Here is a 26,314-nt window from a genome sequence, read left to right as displayed (position 1 = left end):
ATTGCTGGAAGGTATGAAAAATAGGCACTTTGTTTTTCTCTGGACAAACATAACTGCCATTTGTCATCATTGTCCCTCAAGATTCCTTAAACATTGGCTTGTTTTATATTAGGGTCCTTGAGGCACTATTTTATTTTACTTGGCATTTTTCTTGCTGGAGATTTTCTGCATGTTTTCCTTTGTTTTCCTATATATTAGATTTTTAAGTGCCAGGAACAATGAGGGCTTTTCTAAAACTGTGTAAGCAGTGACCCATGCTAGGAGGGCCAGCACCATTAAGGCCTAAACCAATGCATTCCACAGTTCCAGACTCACACAGCCTTAGGAAAACTCTTTTGCAGGTCAGTGACTTTTCCATGCAGCTCTTTCTGGGAATCACTTAGAAAGGACCCTCTCCAAGATGCTTGGCCAATCAATATGTCTGTATGTCTGTTACTCCAGAGAGTTTATAAGCAAAACTTCGAAGCTGAGCTTAAAAACAAATCACATTACTGTTTCAACATTTCTTTTAATGTTTTACTTAACAGTAAGTTTACTACAAGAGCACAAATGTTTGTTGTCATTTGCTATTTAGTGGGGATGATTAATTTTATAGACTTTTCTAAATACCTTTTTAAAAGCTTTGCATTTGGGCTTGAGGATTCAGAATTTTCTTGAAAAGAGTAACAATGGAACTGTCATTTGTCTAAAATAACTTGATGATTATTATGTTATTTGTTCATCACAGATCATATAAATCTGCAAAGGGTCTGAGGCAGATTGAAAATCCAAATCCTACTGACTCTATCCACTATGTTCTCCCACCTCATTTGCAAATCAGCCTGTGATCAGCTTTAAATAGATAAAATCTGTTGATTCAGGAGGACTTTTTAAAAATTCACCTAGTCATATTGCAGACTACTAAGGTCACGGAACCATCATAAGTACTGCATTTTTGTATTTTGTGAAGATATTTGACAAGGTCTCTAGTGATATTCTAAAGATCTAGGGATGCAGAATAGAAAATTAAACATGTTCTTTTTCAGTAATTAATTTTAAATAATTGAAGGAAATAGTAAATTTTACTTTGAGATTAGTGAAAATGAAGTATAGTTCTTGTTTTTTTTTTTCCCCCTGAGCCAGGGTCCCAGAATCCCTGACTGTTTCCAACAAAGACCCCAGGGTTTCAGTCCTCTTTGAAAGGGGCTGGTTAGTTCTAGGATGAGGGGAAGGAGGTTGCTCCAGTCTTTCAGTCCAGAAGCCCATTTAGGAGTTCTGAACATAGCAGAAGCATCAGTAAGAAGTTCTGAGGACAAATCCAAGTAGGTGAAGTCATACAACCAAGGGAGCTACTCATGTATAATCAGTTTATTCCATACAAAGTTAAGATACCATACCTTGCTTGCTACATATCTCTCTCCTCCCCCCAAGTATGTGTCTTCACTGGAAGCCTGTAATATGATCCATTCCTCATAGAAAGCAAAGCCTAGGGGCAACTAGGTGGCACAGAGTACCAGCCCTGGAGTCAGGAGGAGACTTGAGTTCAAATGCAACCTCAGACACTTACTACTAATTACCTAGCTGTGTAATCTTAGGCAAGTCACTTAATCCCCTTGCTTTGCAAAACAAACAAACAACAAACAAAAGAAAAGCTCTCAGAATAGAGAGCACTGGACTTGGAGTTAGGAAGACCTGTGTAAATCCAACCATATTTACTAGCTGAGTGACTCTGGGCAAGTCACATCAATTTCCTCATCTGTACAATGAAGGGGATTGGGCTGTACAATTTCTTAGGCACCTTCTAGATTTAAGTCTTCACAGGCACATATGGTCTTTGGAAGCTCTTTTACAGGTCAGTGGCTTTTCCATGGAATTCTTGCTGGGAATCACTTAGAAGGATGTTTGCCCTAATACTGTTCTAGATAGGTAAAGTGAGGTTTTATTTTTTTTAATTTTTTTTTTAAAAGGCATTTGACTGTTGTAATGCCTTTACCTCCAAATCACTATGTATTTATTTTGGATATACCTCTATTTGTTGTTTCCTTTGATTGTAAGCTTTTTGAGGACATGGGCTGTGTGGCATTTCTCATTTCCAGAGGGTGGCGTAGTGTCTGACCCATTTGTTGGCACCTGATTGATTGGAATATTTATGGGTATCAGTTTTGAGAAAATGCCTTTGGGCAGTTTGTGAATTACTAAAGAGAGTGTTTTTTGGTTTGTTTTATTTTTAAAACTGTAAAGTATTCCTTTGTTGGCATATTGAGTTTATGAAAATTTCAGAATCAAAAGGTAAAGAATAGCATCTTCTCACTTTAACCTTAATGTAGCCATGTTGACTTTTCTTTATAATTAAATAACTCAAAGTGATCTTTCTGTTCTCTAACTTTTGGTACCACATAATCTTTACCACTGATTTGACAGCTCATCATATAAGTAAATGGTGAAAATTCCAGAGTTTGGTTTTTTCCTCCATTTAAATTACACTACAGATTGAAATTGCAGCTGTAAGTAAAATCTTATGATAAATGCCATTTGTATATATACTGATTTTATCCTGAAACATTAGGGAAAACCAGCTTAACTGATGTAGCTGGACACCATATGGGAGAGAAAGAGGCAGCTCCTGTTAGAGCATGTTAAACCACCTCTATCACCAACACCACTACTGCCCTCCCCTCCCTTCCCCCCAATGGAAAGAGTCCAGGACCCTGAACCTAGGAGCCTCGGAAATAGCAGTGATCCCCCCCAGTCATCAGACCTACTTCCAATTCAGCCAGTACCCACAGTCACCTCCCCCTGAACCCTCAGGCATATTTTCAGTCCATCCTAGTGATCCTTATCAACTGCCACCCACAGGGCTGGCAAATGGAGGAAGAAGCAAGAGGCATCTCCCTATAGGCCTTGATCTGTACAAACTAGGACCCTGAACTTCACAGCTCTAGAGATAGCTGCTTCTGACCCAGCACCCTAAGCCATTATGCTGGAAGCATCCCCTGTGGAGAGGCAGCCTTCTCACTGCACCTACTGATGTTATAGCTGCAACTCTGGGAGACCCAGAAAAGAATGTTCTTGGCTCCAAAAGCCCTTGGCCCTGTCAGATGGTTCAACATCAGAAACTGATTTTTTATCTGTAGAAATGACACAAAGAAGAGGCTTTGCCATCTGCTTTGCTGCTGTACCATAAGAACCATGGTGCCTTTCATCCAACTTGTAGCTAAAACCTTTCCTATGGGTTGTCTACCTTGTTAGATATAAGCTCCTTGAGAAGAAGCACTCACTTTTTGTAACCCTAGTGCTTAACTTAGTACTTTGTATTTATTTAACATTCTTTTCTTTTTAAATGGAGTTTTAAATTGAATCCTTACTCCCATCCCCTGAATGGCAAGAAAAATTATATCTACTATCCATGTGAAATTATGCAAAACATTCCTATTAGCCATATCTAAAAAAAAGAAAGAAAGGAAGAAGAATGATAGAAAGGAAGAAAGAAAACTGTGTTTCAATTTGTACTCAGAATTTATCACTTCTTTTTCTGAAGGTGGATGGCATTTTCTACCTCGAGTTCTTTGGAAGGTCTTGGATCATTGTATTGATCAGAGTAATCAGCTGATCATCATTGCAACATTGCTGTTATTTTTTAAATGATCTTCTGGTTCTTTCCTCCTTCTCTTTGTCTCCATCTGTAGAAGCCTTGTTATGTTTTTCTGACACCACTCTCTCCTCATTTCTTATAGCACAGTAGTACTCTGTCACAATCATGTGTCACAACTTATTCAGCCATTCTTTAATTAACATGCCATCAGTTTCTGCTATAAATATTTTTGTACATATAGATTCCTTTTTCTTTGATTTCTTTCAAGTATAGAACAACTGTGGTATTGCTGGATCAAAGGCTCTGCACAATTTTATAACCCTTTGGATATGTTTCCAAATTGTTTTCCACTAAAGTTGGATCAGTTCACTATTCTACCAACAATCATTAATGTACTATATTCCCTTATCCCCTCAGCATTTATCATTTTTGATAGATATGAGATGGTACCTCAGAGTCATTTGAATTTACCTGTCTCTAATCAATAGTAATTTAGAGAATTTATTTGGGGGGGGGGCAAGGCAATGGTATTAAGTGACTTGCCCAAGGTCATATAGCTAGGTAATTATTAAGTGTCTGGGGTCAGATTTAAACTCAGGTCTTCCAGACTCCAGGGCTGATGCTCTATCTACTGTGCCACCTAGCTGCCTCAATTTAGAGAATTTTTCAAATCACTTTAGAAAGTTTTGATTTCCTCTCCTGAAAACTTCCTGTTCATATCCTTTGAATTAAATGGATCTTACAAATTTGATGCCATTCCTTATATATTTGAGAAACTAGGTCTTTATCAGAGAAATTAGCTGTAAAATTTTTTGACAATTCTTCATCGTCTATGGCACCTTTTTTTTTTTTTTTACAAACTCTCCTGTGGCTCCCCTAAGTTGTCTCCTTAGGTTGGGAAGATGTCTCCCTCTGACTCTTTGCTGGTACTCTGCATATTTGCTGGTACATATGCATATACTCTGCATAATTTGATTTGAAGTGTTATTTTAGAGCTGTTTGGAGGGGAATGTTGGGAGGCTTTAGCTGGATCTTGGCCTGTACTTGGCCATTTTGGCTCCATCCCCTGAATCCTTTCTTTTTTTCTTTTTCTTTTTTTCTATCTTATTTTTATTGTTTTATTTTGTGGCATATTGTGTGTAGTCTATATGCCAGTTGGGAAAATGCAACTGAAAAGTCAATTTTTGTGTATGTTTTATTTCTAGTATTCATCTAAAGAAAGTATTTATCTCTGCAACCAAATATGACCTCTGGGAGAGTTTTTAAATTCCTAGGAACCCTCTGTTTCTTTTTCTTTATCTCCTATGTACCCTTAAGCCCAAGAGCAGAGATTTATATCTGTCAAATAGATTGCATCTTGGTGCAAAAAAAAAAATCACCTTAAGGATTTGAAAAAGGGCTATTTTTATAATGAAGAAGTAGCTGTCTTCCAAAAGCTAATGTGTTCATAAAATTGTACACTTAAATATGGGTTTCCTCCCTGAACTCACCTCAAAAATATTGCTTGTTATAGACAGATTGAAAATTTCTTGTTCAGGAGTAGATTAAAAGATTTAATTAAGTATTTTAAAAATGAATATTAGCCATTACAATTTTATCAATTCAAGGAAATCTATTTCATGGAATTTGCAGGAACAGAACTGGAGGTGGTTAGGGAAAGGTTAGGATACCCTACTCAGCTTGCTCTTTCCCACACTAATTCTAATGTCAAATCACATGATATAATGCTTTGAATACTGGCTTTATAAACAGAAGATTGGGGTTCAAATTCCAGCCCTGCCCCTTAGTGCCTTTGTGATCTTAGACAAGTCATTTCATTTTTCTTGACTCTAGTTTCAATGAGGGTTAGACTAAATCTCTTTCAACCCTAAATTTCATTATCTTTGAAAAGCTGGTCAAGTAACTATCCCCTATACCACCTATCTGCCCATGATTCAGCTAGTTCAAGACTGGTGCCCAGGACTCTTCACAAAAAAAAAAAGCTCACATCTGTGTCATATTTCAACAGAACTTTGAGGTAGGTTTAATATAAATAATGTTATCACTGCATTTCATAAATGAGGAAATAGGGACTTGAAAACTGGAACTTGAATATTTTATGTCTATAAACCCATTATTCTTGAAGTATGCAACCTCTGCAGTAAATCAATACTCTGCTCTCCAGTACAAAAAGAAGGCAAAACAACTGTATTCCAAGCCATGTAACATAGTCCCTGTCCTGAAACAGAACTTTCTGTTACGGGAAAAGAGGTATGTCACCAGTGGCTATCAGGCTGCTGTCCCACAGGTAACAGTGTCCTGCCATTCTCCCTTATATTCATAAGTCCCTAAAAAATCAATCATAGAGTTATAATGGCCCTTAGAAACTATTAACAAAGATATCTTCTAGTATGTAGCTAAAAAGTGGCCATCCTTTCTCTGATTGAAGGTGACTACGTGGTGGTCAATTCTCCATCCTTGGGAATTTTCAGGCAGAGACTGACCATTTGGGGGGGTATGATGCATAGAGACTCCCTCTTGGATAAATTGCAGCAAAGGCCGGGTGAGCACTGTTGGGTATGACATAGAGAGGACTTCCTCTTGAATGGATTGCGGCAGAGGCCAGGTGATCGTTATTGAGTTTGTGTGTGTTGTGTGTGTGTGTGTGTGTGTGTGTGTGTAGCTCCTTAGATGGATTGCATTCGATGGTTTCTGAGATCCCCATCACCTCTCTAGGTTCTGTAATTGTGGACAGCCCTAATTGTTGGGAAGTTTTTCTTGACTTCAGCCTCAGTGTACTTCTTTCTTGTATTCATTATTCCTCACTCTGCCCCTTGAGTCCCAGGACAAGTGCCCTTTTGCTCCCAAATGGTAACCTTTCATATATTTAAAGGGGAAATGGAATAAGCATTTATGGTCGTCTTGGACAGGCTAGACAATAGCACTTTAAAAGTATTAATCTTATCTCATTTAATTAACTAATATAAAGCAGCAATCTCATAAATTGATGATTTGGTCTCATTCAAAGACTTATCTTGATATACTCTCTTCTTAAATTTAGTTTATATTCCTATCATTGTCTTTTGGCATCCATGCTGCAGATAGAGCATCTAATTAATCTTGGACATGTGCTCCTCTTAATGACTCTAGTACACTTGTGCAGCAATATGGCTAAACCATGACACTGCAGCCAGAAGAGGAAAAATTGATCCCCATGCCTACTTTTATATAAATACCCAGTGATTGGGGTGGGGGTGCCAAGGAAAGCCCTTGTCTTCCAGCATGTGGTGTGAATTCTAAAAGATTGTGGTGAAGAAGGAAGAGCCTCCCAGGTGTGGAGAGAGCCCTGCAAAGACCTGGAGGTGGAAGATAAACTGTGTTTAAGGAACAGCAAAGTAGGTCAGTTTGGCTGGAACATAAGGGTTTGAGGAAAACTCCTTAGTATTTGTAGAGCCTGGCTGCCTTTTACTGGCTCCAGGTGCCCAGATAATTTAATTGAGCATTTATAAAACCTGGGGGCCAGTGCTTCTCAGAGTCTTGGGACTCCAATCCCTACTCACCTGCACCCACCTCCACAGGCTGATGTAACTGGTGTTGCTGGTCTTTTGTTCTTGAAGAGGACTATTGACATCAGCAATAACAACAACTTGTGTTCAAGAAAATCGCCAACTATGTTCATGATAAGCCTTATCTCTAAATTTCCTGAAATGCTAATTTGGCTCCCAAGCTAATGATCCCACTGAGTGGTTTAGGACCTCAACCCTGCCCACCCCCCAGGAAAACATTTTAGGATGGCTGAATGAGAACTTCATTTGCTCCAGACCTGGGCTACCTGAGGAGGTCACTGGTTTGTTCACCTCATAGATTACTTTTCAGGAACTATGTATACATTCCCCTAAATTGTGCAAGGAGCACACTGTGCCAGTACATTTCTTTCTCCTTCCAAGGTCTGTTCAGTAAACTTGGGAATACCCATGAGGCAATGCCTACAGCTGGAAATGGCAAAAAATTCTCTTTTCAGCCCAGAAGACTGGATTCTGAGATCATAGTGTCTGAGCAATTAACTACCTCTTCTCAGGTATAGGGGTTCACAAACACTGTGACAACAACAAACCCCTGCATAAGCAATTTGTATTGTTGATCACGATCAATGATTGATTGGCATGAATGAATGAATGACTCTTTGGGGGCCAGGTGATCAGAATCATAGAATCTTAGAGCTGAAAGGGATTTTAGAGGTTCTCTAATATAATATCCCCCCTTCAAGAGAATCTTCTTTACCACATCCCTGTCAGAGCATGAGAAAGTCTCAGAAGACTGTCAATAAAATGTGAAGTCAGTCCATTCCATTGAGGAACATTTGAGATGGATTGTGATTCTGAAACTTCCCCTCTTTGCATCTGTTTTGCATTCTGGAGATTTGCTGACTAGATTCCCTTCTCATGATTAGAGACCATATCCTATTTAAAGACATACCATGAAGGTTCTCTTTTGCAGACAAAATATCCTTCATTCCATCATTCCTCCTATGAGATAGTTTCTTATCTGCTTTCTATCCCATATTCAGAAGGAAAGAGACATGTTTTGTGCTTTTTCTTTTTTTCACTGCTTAATACCTTGCAAGAGAAAACTTATTGTGTCTCAAGATGAAACTGTTCCTAACACATTAACACAATAATTGGAAAGTTATTTCAAAGGAGAATCATCTTTTAGAGAAAAGAAATTAGTTCACTGATTAACGGAAGGCATTGTGGACAGAGTACAAGAGTAAAGAAGATTCATCTTCCTGAATTAAAATCTGGTCTTAGACTAGCTGAGCCACCTTGGGCAAATCACTTAATGCTGCCTACCTCAGTAAGAATTTATAGTTTATTCTAACAACAATGGGGAATCTCTGGCGTTTACATTTGCATCCTTTTCCAACCTCATTTTCCAGATCAGTTATTAATCAGTAAACTTGTATCAAGCAACTCTCTCTCCTAGGAACTGTGAGATATGTTGAGCTATCAAGCATAAAAAAAAGAGACAATTCCTGTCCTCGAGGAGCTTACCTTCCTACATATAAAAAAAATGTTTAGAAGGGCATCTGGAAAGGCCTTATATCCTGGAGGTGAGTCTTCTTTTAACTTTAGGTTTAGTTGTTAAGTTCAGCTCCTTATTTTACAGGTGTGGAAACTAAGGATAAGTGATTTATCAGCATCACATTGTTAGACTCTAAGATGGTATTTGAACCCTGGTCTTCTTGTCTCCAGTGATTTATTCACTAAAATGTGCTACCTCTTAAAGGAATTAAGGAATGAATTCTGAGAGGCAGAGTTGAAGAGTTACCTCATTCTAGGCATGATGGATCAGTATGAGAAAGCCATGGGAATGAAATATTTGTGAGGGAACAGTAAAAAGATCAATTTAACTGCATAGATAGTGGCGTGCTAGTGGTGATATAGAGTAGAATGGTAGGTTGGGAATAGGTTATGAAGAACTTTCAAGAATTTCAGATAAATGAATTTGTAGTTTACTCTAACAACAATAGGGAATCTCTGAAGTTGATTGAATAAGGGGCTATGTAGGGGTAACCATACCTTTGTTCAAGGAAAATCACTTTGGCAGCTATGTGGAGGAAGGATGGGATACGGATAACTCTTATGGCCGAGAGATCAATTAGGAGGTTATTAAAATAGCCTTGGTGAGAAGTCATGAGAACCTGAATTGAAGTGATGGTTATGGGTGTGTAAATAGTGAGGAGAAGGAGTGGCATGTGAGAGATATTGGACATGTAGACCCTACAAGATTTGGTAATCAGTTAGATATCATAGTAGTGCAAGGAGTTGAAAACAGTGCTGTGGCTGCCATCTTGTGCCTTTGATTAAAATGGGTCAGTTCAAAAGGAAGGCAGGTTTTGGAGAAAATATCATGAGTTCTTTCAATATGTTACTTTAAGATATCTATCAGATGGATGTGTGACTAGAACTCATGAGATAAACTGGGATTGGGTATATTCATATATATATATGTGTGTGTGTGTGTGTGTGTGTGTGTGTATATGTATATATATATATATATGTATATATATATGTATATATATATATATATATATATATATATATATATATATATATATGAAGGGGCAGAGACAGAAGAGGAACCAGTACAATTTAAGAAAGAACCCCCATTTTAAATGTTGGACCCATCAAGGGATGGAAGAGTTGCTGCCAAGCTCCAGAAACATGTGTGGCCTCCTCTGAGGCTAAGCTAATTCCTAGGAATTTAGAGCCTCCAATCCAGGTTTCCAGTTGCTGGTGATACCTGATAACATTGCTGCATCTGTGCCTGTGATGACACCAAAATTGGATCAAGGTAATATAGGCAAAAACGAACTTAGCAAAAATAATAACTCTTTCATTTAAAAAACAAAACAAAACATGGAACATCTGACATTGAAGTTTTCCAGTGCCCTAACCTGCACAGTGTAAATGGTATTTCACCTTATGGAAATATTCCTGCTATCTTTTTAGTACATTTGAACCTATGTTCAATTAGATTGTTAAAGACTTGCCATTTTATCTTCTTGCTCTTCTACTCTGAAATTTTTCCTGACAGATTCCTTCAAAAAAGTTTTTTTTAGTTGATCTCTTTACTCTAAAGGATACTTCCCTATTGAAATGATAATTTCCCAATTAATGTTTTATTGAACAGTGAAAAAAGAAAGCACAGAATATGCCCCACTCCTTTTGAATGTGGGAGAAGTAAGGTGAGAGGAACATTTTGAGCCCTAATATAGATGTTTGGAAAACACTGCAAATCTCAGTATTTCAATTATAAGTTGGTGCTTGTGTAAATGGAAAGAAATTGCTTATCCAATCAGTTATTGTGAAAGTCGAAGTCCTACTATAAATTTTAATGAAATTTATAAAACCTTCTGACAGCCTTTCATGGCAAGCTTCTTAGCATCCCAGGAAGGTTTGGTGAAATGCTTACTGTTTTCCTTGGAATATGTTCCATTACTTTTAAATGTATCACAAACAAATCACAACAATTCTTTCTCTTGAGAAGAGTGGTGAATTAAGACAAGGTTTTAGCATTGACATGGCCAGCTCAGCTTCTTTTTACTGCCAGAATATTCAGTAAGAGACATTGAGCTATGTTGTGAGCTCTGGGAGCTGCTGAGTTAGTTCGCCGACACTGTCCTTCTTGAGGACATAGGGGATCCTTAAATAAAGGGTATTAAAGTAAATAATGCACGGCTAGCAGTTAAGAGCCAATTGGGGCTGGTTTGCATAGACAAAGCTGGCCTGTTCTTGATTGATGGCATCCATTACACTGAGGTTGTGTTTGTTCAAGACAAGAAGTCAGTAATGATGGGCACAGACGAGTAATCTATAGATTTTAGTTGGTAAAGCTAAATATTCTGAATGAGTTGAAATTTTTATCTTTATTTTAGTGATCTTATCCATGAAGAAAATATTTCATGTTATTTTTTTTATTTCTATCAACTATTGTTACTCAGCTTTGTGAGCAGCAGATAAAATAAATTGGAATTCCATAGAGTTGGCTTTCATTTATCCAAAGATTATCACAAAAGTATGATTCTCCCAGGGCTATGCCCCTTTCTGCTATTGTCACTGACATTCTTCATTTTCTTTTTGGCAATTTCATCACTCCGATGATTTTATTTATCATTTCTACTCTGTTATGTGGGTGTGTATGTATGTATGTATATGTCCACCTACATATATATTTAGACTTTCATAAAGCTGGACTTCTGTATGTGAATATTGCCACCTTTAATTCTCCCTAGGGCTCCTTTCACATATTTCTACACACCTTCTCATAGATGCCCCCTAACCATCATAAACTCAGAATGTCCAAAAGTAAATTCATCATCTTTCTTCCAAAACAATACTTTCTGCTAACTTAATATTTCCTTTAGTATAACAATTATTTTCTCCATCACTCAGGTTCAGAATCATGGGTGTCTTCTTTGACTCTACTTTCTCTTCCTTACACCCCTAGTTACTAACTACCAATATTTCTATTTCTGTAGATCCTCACATCTATTTACTCCTTTTAATTCCTTCTACTGCTGTAAACCACAGAATTTCACAGTTGGAAGGACCAACAGAACATATCAATTTCAACATATGAATGAAGAGAAATCTTCTAATAGTAATAATAATTTTGAATATTGTGGTAAATTCAGTCTCAAATAAGGCAGTGTTTATTAAGTGCCTACTCCAAACTAGGCAGAGGCAGCTTATAACACTTTTATAGAGCTTTGTTGATTTTTTTAAGGAGAATCATAGGAAGCTTTCTTTACATTGAATGAAATCTGTCTCCCTGAAATGTTTGTGACCTATTGCTTTTTCTTCCCTTTGGCACTGAGAAGAAATCTAAATCCTAGTTGAGACTCCTTTATCTCTTCCCATTTAGACTGTTGTCTCTACTGGTCTCACTCCATTTCTTCCCCAGTTCACCCTTTACAAGAATATAATCATGACATTCCTGATTTACTCCCAAGAGTTCTTAACATTTATTGTGTCATGGTCAGATATGGCAGTCTAGAGAAACCAGTGAAAGTTCTTTTCAAAATGATATTTTTAAAAACATTCAATAAAACATATTAGGATTACCAGGGAAACTAATTATATTAAAATAAAGATGTAATTCCCAGAAATTAGCTTTACCAACTAAATGACAGACCTTTCTGTCCCTCCGCAAGTTTATTTAGGGATCCCAAATTCAGATTCTGGCCTCTACTTTCATACATTTTCAGTGGTTCTTTGTTACCTCCTGAATGAAGTTGTTTTCCTGTATTCGAGGCTATCTACTTACTGTTCAATCCAATCTTTATTTCCAACCCTATTGCAATGTATTTACCTTCATGACATACTGTACATTCCTGAGGAATTGAAACTCTCTATCTTCATATCACCTGCTTCCCCATCCAAGATCTCAATTATCAATTCTCTTAAAATCTATTTCTTCATGAACCTATAGTTCATGAAAACTTTTACACTTTCCCCTCAGCTTTCCCTTAGTTCCATTTCTGTATTTCTGCTTAACTGGATATCTCTAGGATCATAGTTGTTTTTTGTATTGGACTTCTTTCCAATAGTGTGAGCTCATTGAGCTCAGGACCTATGTCTTATCAATATTTCTCCCCCCCAGTACAATGCAAGTACAAAGTAAGCACTTAGCCGACTTTTGTCCAAATGGATTGAATATTGAATGACCTGAAGTTTGTTAAACTGGGGGTTAAACTAGTTCAATCCCTTCTTTTTGTAGATCTTGAAGGCCCTGTTCAATCAGACAACAAGGTTTATTAATTGTCCACCATATGCCAGCTGTTTATATTATTGCCTTAATTTGGCCCTCTTGAGTAAGTTGTATAAGCTTCTCTCTGGGAATCATTTTTTTTTTCATTTGTAAAATAGGTTGGAACAGGTGAATGTAGTGACTCTTCCAGTTCAAATCGGTGATTCTGTCTATAATTCAACCCCTTGACATGTGACTCATTGGTGGCTCATTTGGGTTATTTTAATATGATGAAATTTATGAATATCTCCATATTTATTGTGCAACTGTATAAGAAGGTGGCCTTCTTTCTAGGTTTCTTGTGGACTTAAAAAAAAATTTCTTAGTTGGAAACCCAGATAAAGGAGAGAGCAAAATTTGATTTACAGTTAAAAAGTAGAACTAGAAATGCTAACTAATGAAGCATTTTGAGGGTACTTTGTCTCAGAAATAAAAACTGTTTTAACAAGGGAGACACATGTCTGTCTGTGTTTGTGTGCATGTGTTTGTATGTTATTTAATAAGTTATATAAAGAAATGCATAAAGGCAAAATGAAGAAAACTTTAACATATAAAGATCTATCCCAAGAAAAGAAATTCACTCTGTTTTCCTTGGTCCCAGAGGTCAGAACCAGTAGTGGAAATTGAAGATTCAGAGGCAGGTTTTTTAAAAAAAGAAAAAAAATCTATATTCTTGGAGGTGATCAAATAGATGCTGAACAAATATTTTGTTACAAATGTTGTAGTGATTCCTCCTCAGATTTGGATTGGCATAATCAACAGTGCTCCTCTAGCTTTCCTGCCAGATCAGATTTGGTGTTTCAGATAGCATTGGAAAGCTGAACAAAATTTCACCTCTGCTTTAGATCTTTAGTGAACCTTCATTATTTAATTTGAAGTATCCTAATTGCCTAGAACTAAAGTCATGGTAGTATTCCAGCATGAGTGTAGTAAGTGAAAACTGAATTTATTTGTGAAATCTCCTTTTGAAATCCAAAGAAATTAATAATACTTAAGGTTTAGGATTTGCATCTCTATATATTAACTAGTCTATGTAGTTCTATGTATCTAGGTATCATGACCCTGGAGAGAGCCCAGGTTTATAGGGTTCACACAGTTTTGAACTGGTAACAGTAGAGGGCAGCAGAGACTGTGCTGCCCCCCACCCCCACCCCACCCCGACTGATGTTCAGTTTACCTTAGGGAAAGAGCAGGGTGCTTCTGCAACTCTGGGGCAGGCAGGAGAGATGGGCAAATCTCAGGTGAAGGAATTGATCTGAGACGTGGTTCCACAGGTGGTGTATAGTTGAATGAAGACAAGAGATAAATAGCCAGACAAGTCAACCATGAAGAGGAGCATAGTAGATCATTTAAAACTTAGAAAAATTTTCAGTGGTGAGAAACTTGAGACCTGGCCACCTCTCATCTTCAAAATCTTGGCAGCTTTTGATAACTGGTAAGTTAAGAACTGGAATCCAGTTGGTGGATGGTGTGTAGATTAGAAGCTCTTTGAGGACAAGCATTTTATGTTGATTTGCATCTTTACACAACATAAATCTTCAGATAGGCTGGATATTCTGCAAGTATTATTGTTTCATATGTTGTAATTATTTACTGGGAAAGAATGATATGACCTAAAGCTGGGAAGAACTTTAGTGTTCACTGTTCCAACCCTAACATTTTGGAAAATAGCACTGAGATCACAACAGTACAAATAGCAAATGATGGAATTTTCATCTGTCTTCTGCTGATAAATCCATTGTTCTTTCCACTGTGCCATTCTGAAGACCTAAGACTAAATTTGTCTCTTTGTATATTCAGTGTTTTTGTATGTTTTTATGTGTACATGAAAAGAAGTATATACTGTGTGTAAGGAACCTCCAAGTTAAGAGGGACCAGTTACATAATTTGTGGCTTTCTTTGTTTAGGTTGTGGTTTAGTCTACTTGCAGCTCTATTTGGATTATGGGTAATTTTTGTCACTGGATACTTCTCATCATGTTACAGACCCTTGAGCATAAGGATATTTAAATAGTATGGAAACTGGAAGTAGTTAAACCTATGTATTTTATAACCTCTTTCTATTAGATTGCTTGAAAAAAATAACTCTAATAAAGTTTTAATAAGCTCAATTACTTTTTCCAGTACATTTCATCCTCCCCCCACCTTCGAATGTTTCCTCTGCAAATGCTTCCTGGGATGGTTGAAAAAATAGCTGTATGTAGTAGAGATATAATGAAAACAGTGAATTTTCTCCTTGTTTGGCATTTTCCTCCAAGGGAAAACTGCCCTTAAGTCATTTATCATCTTCCATAGGAACTGACAGTGTTTACACTGGAGTGTTAAGCTGTGGAGGGAAATTAAGATGGTTTGTTTTAAGTATTATTGTGCTAGAAACTTTTAAAATATGTTCTATTGATATTTTTGTTTATAATTTTTTTCTTTTCATATATATCTTTCAGATTTAAATCACCTTTGTGACAAAGAAAGAAAATTCAGTAAAAAACATCTGTTATAGAGCCCACACTTCATGGTGTGGGTGATGTTCTGCCACCCGTGGCCTCCCACCCTCTTACTGGGAGATTGGAATAAATTGGGGAAGGGATATGTTTCATTAATTTTTCTTGGCCTTTAGTTGGATTTTCAATTACTTATAGTTCAACTTATTTTTTTTCATTTCAAGTTACATTTTGTACATGATGTCTGCAACATTGTATAGAGTTTCCTTGGCTTTGCTTGTTTGACAAAGACTACTGATTTGAATATTTTGGAATATATTGAAATTTTTTTCTTCAACTAAAAGGATCTCAAGCATTTTTAAAAGAATGAGCTTCCCATCAGGAAAATGTTTTTGAGTACACACATTCTATATACACATACATATACACATGTATGTATTTATGTATTTATAAATTAAATAATGCACTACTGTGTTTAGTAACCATACAGATTATAAAACACAAAAATTTAAATCTCAAAAGGGTTGTTAAAGATGAAGTAATATTTAGCTTTGGAGCCAAGACAGAGCCAATGGACTTTATCAGATTAAGGAATGACATACTTAGACCCAATGGTTTAGGATAATCACATTAGTAGCTATAGAGAAAAAAAGCTTGGGAAGGGAGGAGGTTTTAGGAAAAGAGACCAATTAAGGAAGCTCTTTGCCATATCCTAGAAGAGAGGTGATGAGGGCTGAGATTTAGAACCGGCAGTATAGGAGTAAAGAAGTTATTAGATCAGATTTGAAGGCAAGGGTAAGGGAGATGACCCTAAAATGGTGAATCTGGGTGACTGGAAGGATAGTGATGCCCTTGAGAGGAACAGTAAAAGTAGAAAGTCAAGGTGCGTTTGAGGGGGAGATAATGGAATGAGCTCAGGTATAAAAACCACAGGCCATTCATACCTGCTCATTCTGTGCCCACCAAAACAAAACTGGGTTCTTATTGGCCTTTACCCCAGAGCTCAACCTGCTGAGAATAAAATGAGAAGAGGAGGAAGTTGGGAGCTTCTTAGCAGAAAAGAGAGTCAGGGTTATGAGACTTATGATTGGTTCTTTGGGGAAGGGTGAGGTACAACTCATCCCCCTACCCTTTCAATGGGTTGACCTTTGGAGTTATTCTACCACTAGCCTTTACTTTGGATTATTTTCAATACCTTTTTTTGTGCTGTATTTAATAGGTGTTAGTAATCTTAAAGGACTTTTCTATTTGAATAAGATTTTTTTTATTGTTGCCAGGGGATTTTTTTTTTTACTCTAGAATGAGTTTATAACCAAATATTGTCATAGGCCTGTGATTCTCACTATTTAATATTATATTTATAAATAAGGCTATAACTATAAGGAAAAACAATTTTTGATGAGGCACATCAAGTCATATACTCTTTTAACTTTTAATTCTTATCAACTTTTAATTTAGCAGTCCCTCAGAGCCTCTTTCCTTTCTTTCACCCCACCTCACCCCCATACACAGGCACAAGGAACTTGCCTAGAGGATGATAACCCCAGGTCCACTATACTCTGTGGATCTGCCTCTTAAAACTAGTTCAAGAGCCCCTATTGGTCAGCAAAGGCTTTACCAAAGTGAATAGTACTAGCAGCAGTAATAGGGATTCACCCTGGAATCTTGGGATGCACCATCTCACAAATCCATGTATCATCTGGGGAAGAATGGACACACATATAGACTGTGTTTGGAGAGATCTAACTGGGCCAAAGCCCCCTGGGACTTCAGGACCCCAAAGTCTTAATTCTTTTAGTGGCTTCTTTTATACTTTTCCTTCTGGATTTACCTCTTCTCTGTAGCTCAATTTGACTCTTTCCATTTGGTATTTTTTGGTGTGTGTGTGTTTTTTTCCTGCTGGATGGGAGGGGGCAAGGTGAGAGAATATTGGAGAATAAGGGTAGATGTGGTTTTGTGGAAGATCACAAATGTTTATTTTTTTGATGGTCATTGTCCTCCTAACTACATAGATGATCTTTGTTCTGATGTGGCTACAAAATTACATTTTTAAAAATAACCGAATGAAGATACCTTAAATATACAGTGTTAACATCTAAAAATGAACTCTACAGTAACTCCCAAAGGGGTAATATCAGAAAGGATTATAATTTTTGTAGGAAGAAAATTATTTAAATTGAGCCTTTCTTGCTAATGATTTAAATCAATTTGATTTAATTAAATTCACTGGATGTTTAAAAACTTCAGTCATTCCAAGACAGTTGATGCAAAATATTCTCCAGGGCAACCAGAACTTATGTGATTTGTCTGTAAGATAGTTAGAGGTTCTCATAAACCTTACATACAACTCAGTCCCATTATTTTGTGGTCACACCTCATGTCCCAGGACCAAAGCAGCTCGTTAAGAGGTTGAGTCCATTAGTAGATGGCTCAACTTCAGAAGGAGAAAATTAAATTGTACCCGGCACTTAAGCAGAAATGAAGACTGATGGCTTATGCCATACTTTGACAAAGCATTTATACTATGTAATATTTTGAAATAGCAGCTGAGCCAAAGATGACATGTGAATGCCTTATTTAATTGAATTTACACTGTTCTGTTATCCTAAAGCTGCAAAACACTTCTTCAGTGAACTTCCCAAAAGCAGTGACAAATAACCTTTTAGCCTAGCTCATAAATTAGTGTTTTGACATTCCCTTTGAAGAAGATATATAGGTGAATTTAATAGGCTTAAAATACAGAATGAAGTTCATAGTGTTTGGAAGGAAATTAATGAGTGTTTATATTTAACTCCAAGTATTTTTAGTATCATTGTATTATTTTGGATGGACAGCTTACCTCTGTGTCAGAGAAGATGTGAGTTCAGGTCCTCGATCCCTGGGCAAGTCATTTAACCTTGCCAAATCCAAGCCTGTAGGACTGTGAGTGGTTTACCAGTTGTCAGTCTGTGTTGGTTAAGGGAGTTTCTTTAAACTAAAATTCTTGATGCTAATGAAATCATTATTCTAGATTATTCTAAAAATTATAGCTCCAATCTAATAGATATTTGGAAAAATAACTCCGTAAAGATCCATATCAATCAGTCAGCAAGGATTTAAGTACTTTCTATATATCAGGCCCTGACCTAGGCACTGGAGATAGAACTTCAAAATCAAATAGTTAACTGCCCTCAAAAATAACATCTAATTCTAATGGATGAGAGCGTTTTGAGCTCTCTCTCTCTCTCTCTCTCTCACACACACACACACACACAGATCCCTTGGAGGGACAAGGGACATTAGGATTTGGGGTGGGGGAGGGGAGGACCAGCAAAGATCTCATTTAGAAAGTGGCATTCACACTGAATCTTCAATGAGTCCAAAGAGGCAGAAGTGAGGAGGGACAACATCCCAGGTGTGAAGTATAGCAAGAATAAAGACATGGAAATGGGAGATCACTTGTGGAATGTAGGGGAAATTACTTTCTTGATTGGCATATAGGGAGAATTTAGAATAGGAGAATGGCACATACCTTTTAATGTTTCACCCAAATATATTTCCATAGTTAGAGACTCCATGAACTTATCACATGAGGATTTTTTCCACCAATCTAGACTACAGCCCCTCCCTAACTTAAATGATGGTTTTTTTTTATAAATTGACCAAAAGTCACCCACCCCCCATAACCCATCTAGAAAGAACCCTGTCTCTGAAACAGCCAAGTTATGCTCAAACAGCCAAATCCAGGCCCATCAAGGAAACCCTTTCAGCTTGGTGAGACTTCCTGAAATTACACAGCTTTCAGAAACCCCAAATAACCTCTGTGCTAAGAGGAGGCATCCACATGGAACTTAAATGAAGAATTAGTCAAAATTATGAGATAAAATTCAAGTAAGGAAAAGTGGTAGAAATGTAAAATTCTAATTATGTGTTAATTATGCACATTCAGATGCACGAAAATAGGGGATATATATGAAAAGGCAAGTTATTTTAACCTAAAGTTTGTGCTACTGTTCTGTTTGGGAATTTAATATCTAAGAGTATTTTTATGAACAGAATTCTATGCGTGGGGTACAAAATTATTTTCCTACTTCCTCTCAGAAGTATAGGGTAGGGATTCTTAACATGGGTTCCCTGACCCTTTAAAATATGTTAATAGCTACATTTCGATATGATTGGTTTCCTTTGTAATCTTGTATATTTTATTTTATGAATTAAAAAAAAAGTTTTTCTGAGAAGTGGTGCATCAAGTTCACCAGACTGTTGGAGGTGGGGGTCTATGACCAAAATTGGTAAAAAAGAAGGGAGGGGATGTGTAGAAATGAAATGGTACCCTAAGAGAGAAGAGAAAGTATGGTCTAAGTTCAAAGCTCCGAAGTGGCCCCCTTTTTTGATACCTATATTGAGATGTATATCTTTTCACTTCATTAATGGAAGTGTTATTGACATCAAGTAAGGGAGGCAAAATTGTTAATGAATTGAACCAACTTGAGTTGAGGAGAAATGACTCCCAACTTCTCCCTGAAATAAAGGTCCATCATTTTGATTTCGTATCACCTTCTGATAATAATTCTATGACCACGAGTCATGGAACACTATAACCTACAAAGAATTGAAGTGATAATGATTACCCAAAGGGCAATAGGGAGGCATATATAAAACTGTGACACATTATAAAAAAGGAATTATGAAGAGGCAGAAGAGAGTATATCATTAAAGTAATATCTTATCAAAGAAAATGGTGGACTGGTTATATGTTAAGAGTGAGTGATAATACAAAAGTCCATGTGCTCTATTTGTGGCCTCAGGATGCAAAGAAGACATAGGGTTTAGCAAATGCTCATAGATCCATTGATTCACATCCCACTCCACCCCATGCATCAAGTGGACCTCCTTGTGTCTAGCTTATGGAAGGGGATGGGTTAGAGTCTTAAGAGGTGAGCAGACGTGAATGGGTTATAATCTGGAACTTTGGAGAATGATTTGCTTTAAATATAAAGCTGTTTATATTTAAATATAAAATTTTAGAGCAAGGATTTAGCAGGCTAACAATTGCTACCTTTCATTCTGCTTCTGATTAAGGCAGTGGATAAGAGAATTTTTTTTTTTTGTTAGATCTTTGAAAATACCATGTTTCTTGGTTTCTATCCGAACTACCTCCTACACATTATATAACATTCTGGATGAGAAAGTTCCAGAGGAAAACTGGTTTTATTGGTGAGCTTTTGAAGAGAATAAAAGGTAATTTATAAAGCACAGCCATACTTCCTATTTCACTTTGTGAGGGCTCCATCCAGTGATTCTTAACATTCTAGGAGAAAAGTATTGTGAGCCATTACAGCTACTTTCTCTCCCTACCCCCAATCATATTTTGGTGGTCTGCCTCTCCTCCTAGTTAGTCAGACCCTCAAGTGATGGGAATATGGACTGTTGCCAGAGCTATACAAGAAGGCTTTTTAGCTAAACAAGATCTGCCATACCTTCAGGTTGAACTCCAAGTCCCCTTCATGCACCAATGGAACATTGGTGGCTCAGTATTAGTCTTCACATTTCCTGGTCCAGTGAAAATTGTAATGGATGCGACATGGAAAGTCCTGATAAAAATCTGCCCTTTGTTAGATTTTGTTAGACCATTCATATTACCCATGTGAACTTGGCAAGTCACTATTTCCTCAGCTCCCTCCTAGCTCTAAGTTTACGATCTTTTGATCCATTAAAGAGAATTGGCTCTGTTGGTAAAGGAAAACCCTTAACTTGTTCCTTTTCCTTCCATATGTCTACTTCCATAGAGCTTTCTGACAGTCAGAAACCATTAGAGAAATGTAGAGCAAATTGCGAAGAGAGGACATTAACTTGATGTTATGCATTTTTATAACTCAGAGGACGTGTTGGAAACAGCCTCAAACTGGAAACTGTTTTCCATGGTCACTTAAATAAAAATTGAAAATATAGTAACAAATCTTTTAAACTTAGGTTCTTATGTTAATTTAAAAGGTCATCAATCAAAATAGATTTCCATAATTTTCCATAAATTTTAATTTCCATCTTTCTTTTCATTATCAAATAGTTGACTCATAATAAGCCACCATCTATACAGACATAGCTAGCTGCATTATGTGTTTTGGTTTCATTCTCCATATGTTAACCTGAATCTCCTTTCTGTTTCATAGTTTGTCATTATTGAGATGTAAATGTGTTAGCTGAGACCTGATGGATAATTTTCAGAGAAATGGACTGATTTCTGCATATTTTATGTACATCTTAATGAAAGTACTTTGCTTGGCCAGGATCAAAATGGAGATATATTTACATAATGTTAAGCATTTGTTCCTAGCATTTGGAAAAGGGCAGCACTTAAATTTAATTTTTTAGTGGGTACATGTATCTGTCACACAAATTTAGCAACCAACTGCTTGAAGTACAAATCATTGTACCCTGGAAATCGTCAAGGTTAATTATAATTCGTATTGCCTTTTTTTTCTTTAAGCATACCTTATGGCACATATTAATATATTTAGTAGTACTGTTTCATTTGTGGACTGGATTTATATTTAGCATGCCAAAAAAAGTTTCACTGCTTTCTTTGTTAGACCATTCATTTTCTGCATCTGGCTTGGATATTTCTTAGTTTATTTTGAATTTTCTACATTATTTATGGTAATTGTGCTAAAAGTAACAGGATTTAAAGAGGTAGAAAATTCCAAAGTACCTTGAATTTACCTCCTACACATAACAAATAGCATTTTCATGTTTGTGGGGAAACTATGTTTTATTGTGGAACCATTGTGATAGCATTATTTAAATTATTAACTGATTTTCTGCATCTTCATTGAAGACCCATATCAGATCATCTTCTTCCCAGAACCTCATGGAATTTACTTCTTTCTGCCTCTCTCTGTATTTTCCCAGCTGTTTCTCCATCCATCCATCCATCCATCTTTCATTTTCCATCTCCAACTTCATCTCGTTCAAAGCATCTCCTTTTTTTTTTACTACAGAATGTTGACCTTCTACAACTTTTCCAGTGACTCTTTCCTCATCACACACAACTGATGCAGTCTTCCATTTTGTGCAATTTTTCAAACTAAAACAGGTGTTTCTTCTATTCCTCCTATTCCTTCCTCTTACTATTCTTTGCTAAAGAGTAAAATTGTGAAGATGGTATTTTATAGAGAAGAATGAAATACATGAGGGGTGGGTAGAGAAGGAAGAAATTCCTTCTATATTTTTTTTGTTATGGTCACTCTATGCAAAAAAGACCAAAGGGTTGCTGAGTATCTATTGGGACAGCCCAAGACCTGAGTTGGCAGTTTCCTAGGATGAAAGATACTGGGGACCAAGATCTACTTCCAAGTCTACTCAGCCCTAGGTTATAAGGAACTATTTTGTCTTCAAGGAACTGATCCTTATCTACTATTTGGTATTTCTGTGGTATTGTAAAGAAATCATGTACCACTCGTTTAAGTAAAAATGAGCTATGCCAAATGAATTAAACGTCAGTTCAATTGGAACATGATCATTAATGAAATAAACCTTTTCTGCTCAATCAGCCAAAAGGAATAATAAATATATATACAGCTTAGAGAGTATGGGAGAAAATCTAGCCCCTGGGGGGAAAACAATCAGAGGATTGCACTCCTTGCATGATTCTTCAATCCACTTAATGCCATTTTAATTTTTTTTTGCATAGAGAATCTCCAAAAATAATGCATAAAAGGTTCTTCTTTCTTTTCTTCCCACCTTTCATACTTTCCATCCTCTTCTATAGACTACCCTATCCATACTCACAATTTTACTTGGTAGCAAAGGATAATAAGTGAAAGGAATAGCAACAGAGACAGAAGGCACAGGGTCCTACCTTTCTGAATCATTTGAGCAAATATTTATTCCTGTTTTCTAGGCTCTAGTGATATAAAGACAAAAGTGGAATAGTCCTTGCTCTTGAGGTTACATTTTGCTCTATAATACATTCATAAGTATGATGCAGAGTCATTTGATAGAAATCATACTTATTGCTAAGTTTTCAGTCTTCTACTCTGCAGAGCTTTTCAAGCTAAAATGGTCAAGGAAAATTGGACATAGGAGGAGGGTGTGTATGTCTCTACATACTTATAACACATAAACATGTGTAGCTGGGTCATTCCCTGGAACTCCATGTAGCTGGGTCATTCCCCAACTTAAAAATCTAGTTGTATTTCATAATTTTGCCTATGAATCCATTGTTTGAAGCTTGGAATCATAAGAGATAAATTCTCTGAGGCCATGTAGTACAACTCCCTTACCTGAAACATTAGCTTCCTCTTTGATATAGTCAATAAATGAGAATCTTTTCCAATCTTATGGACCCGCTGTGATGGGGAGCTCCCTACTCACTAAAGAAGACCATTCCTTTTTTGAATACCTCTTAGGGGTTAGGAAATTTTCTCCTTTTATTGAGTCAAAATCTGCCTCCTTCAAACGTCTACCCCACTGGTCCTGGGTTTTTCCTGCAGGGTCATGTAAAGTAAATTGTCACATTTCTGTATTACAACCTTTAACATATTTGATGGTGGCAGTCCCATCTCCCAGAAGCCTTCTCCTTTTCTGCATCTCTCTTCCTCTGTCTTGGTTTTGAGGGTCATCTCCAAACCCATCAGCCTTCTCTGTTGGTGATGCTCCTGGAAGCAGGCACAGTGCTGCAGATGTTGTCTGATGGGGATCGAGCAGAGAGGGACTGGTGGGTCCCCTGTTCTGAATGTCATAAAGCTTAAGATTAAAGCTCCCTAAGATTTCATTAGCTTTTTTGAATGCAGTGTCTCACTTCCTGAATAACTCAGATGGAATCTTCTTGCTTGTGTTTGACACTGGAATCTGAAATCCCTCAAAATACCAAGGAAGCAAGACCTGGTCTGTCATAGTGGAAAGAGGGCTGGATTTAAGATCCTAGGAGCTGAATTCAAATTAGAGATGTCATTTGTTCTCTTTGAGTCTCAGTTTACTCATCTGTAAAATGAGGGATTTGGACCCAAATAACCTGTAGTTCTCTTGTAGCTCCAGTAAAATCACTATGAATATTACCCATTGAATTTGCAGTCGCTGCTAACTGCTGCCCCCCCCCTGGTCTTTTTCACATGAACTGCTGCCTCTCTCTTCTCTCCTCTACTTATGCCTTTGGCATCGAAGTGTTGGGTTTATATTCATCCCAATCCAGGTTTTACCATTCTAACTTGTCTGAATCCTTTTAAAGGTGAGACAGAGCACATCAAGCTTTCCTTTCCAGCTCCAGGCCATCCACAGATGTGATAGACATCCCTGCTGTCACTGATAAATATGGATTATGTGTGAAAGTGCTTTTGTAAGTTTGGACTTATAAAAGCACAGAATGAAATGCCCTCCCCTTGTCCATTCTCTTTTAGAATGTTAGGAACGGAGCATGGTGATTGAGAGGAATGATACAATAGCAACCTAAATATTTTTATGCACAAGACATTCCAAAATTTAGTGTTTATAATTCTGGAAGTTCTGTGTATCCTTAGTATAACCTGCATTAGACAACTTAAAGTACTTAAGTCATTGTAGTTATAAAAACAGTGAGATGACAACTTTTCAGTCTTTTTTTTAAAGCCATGAAGAATGTTCTCCAAATTCAATACATCAATAATCAATTACTTTTCCCAAAATAAATTAGGGCAAGAACCTCCCTTCCCATCAAGAGCATCTCCCAGTAGCAGACTGAGTTTCTTTTCTATTTCTGAAGTAATTTATCATTTACTTCTTGGTCGAACTGTTTCTCTGTGCTTCTCATTATAACCATCCCAAAGGCATCATTCCATGAACCTCTGCTCCTCCCCCCTCTGCCCCCCTTCACCAGATCACTTACCAACCATACCAGCAGGGCAATGCAAATTGTTAATCTATGGGGCAATCATCTGTCTTCTAATCTAGCTAAATTACCCTAATTTAAATCACAGCACCTTGTAACAGAGCACCTCAGGTAGGATCCAGATAAATTCTTATTTGGATAACTGCAGCCCGAAGCCCAGAGGCAGTTTGTCAAAATGACAGATTTAGGTCCAAGGTGTGCACTTGGAAGAAATGCTGCTGTAACTTTCTTCCTTTGATTTGATTTTGGAGTTTTAAGAAACATAATTTTTTTCTAAGTGGAAAAGCTAACTTGAAAACTCATTTAGTCTACAGCCATATTAACATTAAACACCATCCAGCTGGTGAACCTAGAATTAGACTTTATTACAAAGGGTTAATCCTAACTCATTGATCCAGCTCTGAGAACCTGACCTTGCAGGGCTTTTAGTAGGCAGAAGCTGTCAATAATACTTGGACTCTCTCCACTCCCTTTTCCTCCTTTGAATGTTACTGCCTTTTCCCTATCAATAGTACTTTCTCCTCCTGGCTCTGTGTCTGTGTCATAGATTTTTCCATCACTATCAACATCCATTTTGCTAACCAGGATTTAGGATATAGCTATACAAGAGAGCTATAAAGCTCTCCCTTACTCAGCAATGCCTTCCTTAGGAAACTCTTTTCTATGGGTATTTTCTTCACCTAGGACTTTGCGGTCTGGAGGTGACCCTGGGTTCTCCAAGTCTGTGCTGGCTGAGCCTCAACTTTGGCGTGTCCCATGAACCTGAAAGTGTGATGAGTCCAGATCTGGTCAAGGCCCAAATCGCTGTTGCTACAGGACTGGCCCTCCCTAGTTTGGGTGTATTTGTATGGAGAGGATTCTCATCAGTATTGACCCTGAACTAGGAGATCAAGGCTTTGTGTGGAGAACCCAAGTTTCATCAGTGGTAGAAGTCCCTCCACTGATAAAATCAGAGTTCCTCATTAGGGATTTCTTCTGGAAGAAAGCTAGTAGAGAGATTGAAATGGGATTAAGATTCAAGGAAGCCTTAGCTTGGGAATCATAGTGTTGGAAATGGATTTAGACTGTTCATCTTTCAGAGGAGGAGACTGAACCCCCAGAGAGCATGTGACTTACCATCATCAGTCATCCAAGACAGAGCTAGCCCCGGGACCCCTTCTCCTGACTGTCCATT

General features: G+C 37.3%; 1 protein-coding gene across 3 annotated transcripts in view; it reads left to right on the top strand.

Moving 5' to 3' along the window:
• HS2ST1 (heparan sulfate 2-O-sulfotransferase 1) overlaps window positions 1–26,314 on the top strand; it is a 219,507-nt gene that overhangs the window by 105,340 nt on the left and 87,853 nt on the right. The window contains exon 1 of one of the 3 annotated variants that reach the window (XM_074221756.1): window positions 9,655–14,297. The exons of the other annotated variants lie outside the window; for them this stretch is intronic. The gene's annotated coding sequence lies outside the window, so the exon portion shown is untranslated. Of the gene's footprint in view, window positions 1–9,654; window positions 14,298–26,314 lie in introns of those variants that run through there. 3 annotated transcript variants of the gene reach the window in all.

Source organism: Macrotis lagotis, chromosome 2 (assembly GCF_037893015.1).
Source record: "Macrotis lagotis isolate mMagLag1 chromosome 2, bilby.v1.9.chrom.fasta, whole genome shotgun sequence".
NCBI lineage: Eukaryota > Metazoa > Chordata > Mammalia > Peramelemorphia > Peramelidae > Macrotis > Macrotis lagotis.
The sequence above is the reverse complement of the archived record's forward strand: the minus strand, read 5'-3'. Positions and strand labels throughout refer to the sequence as shown.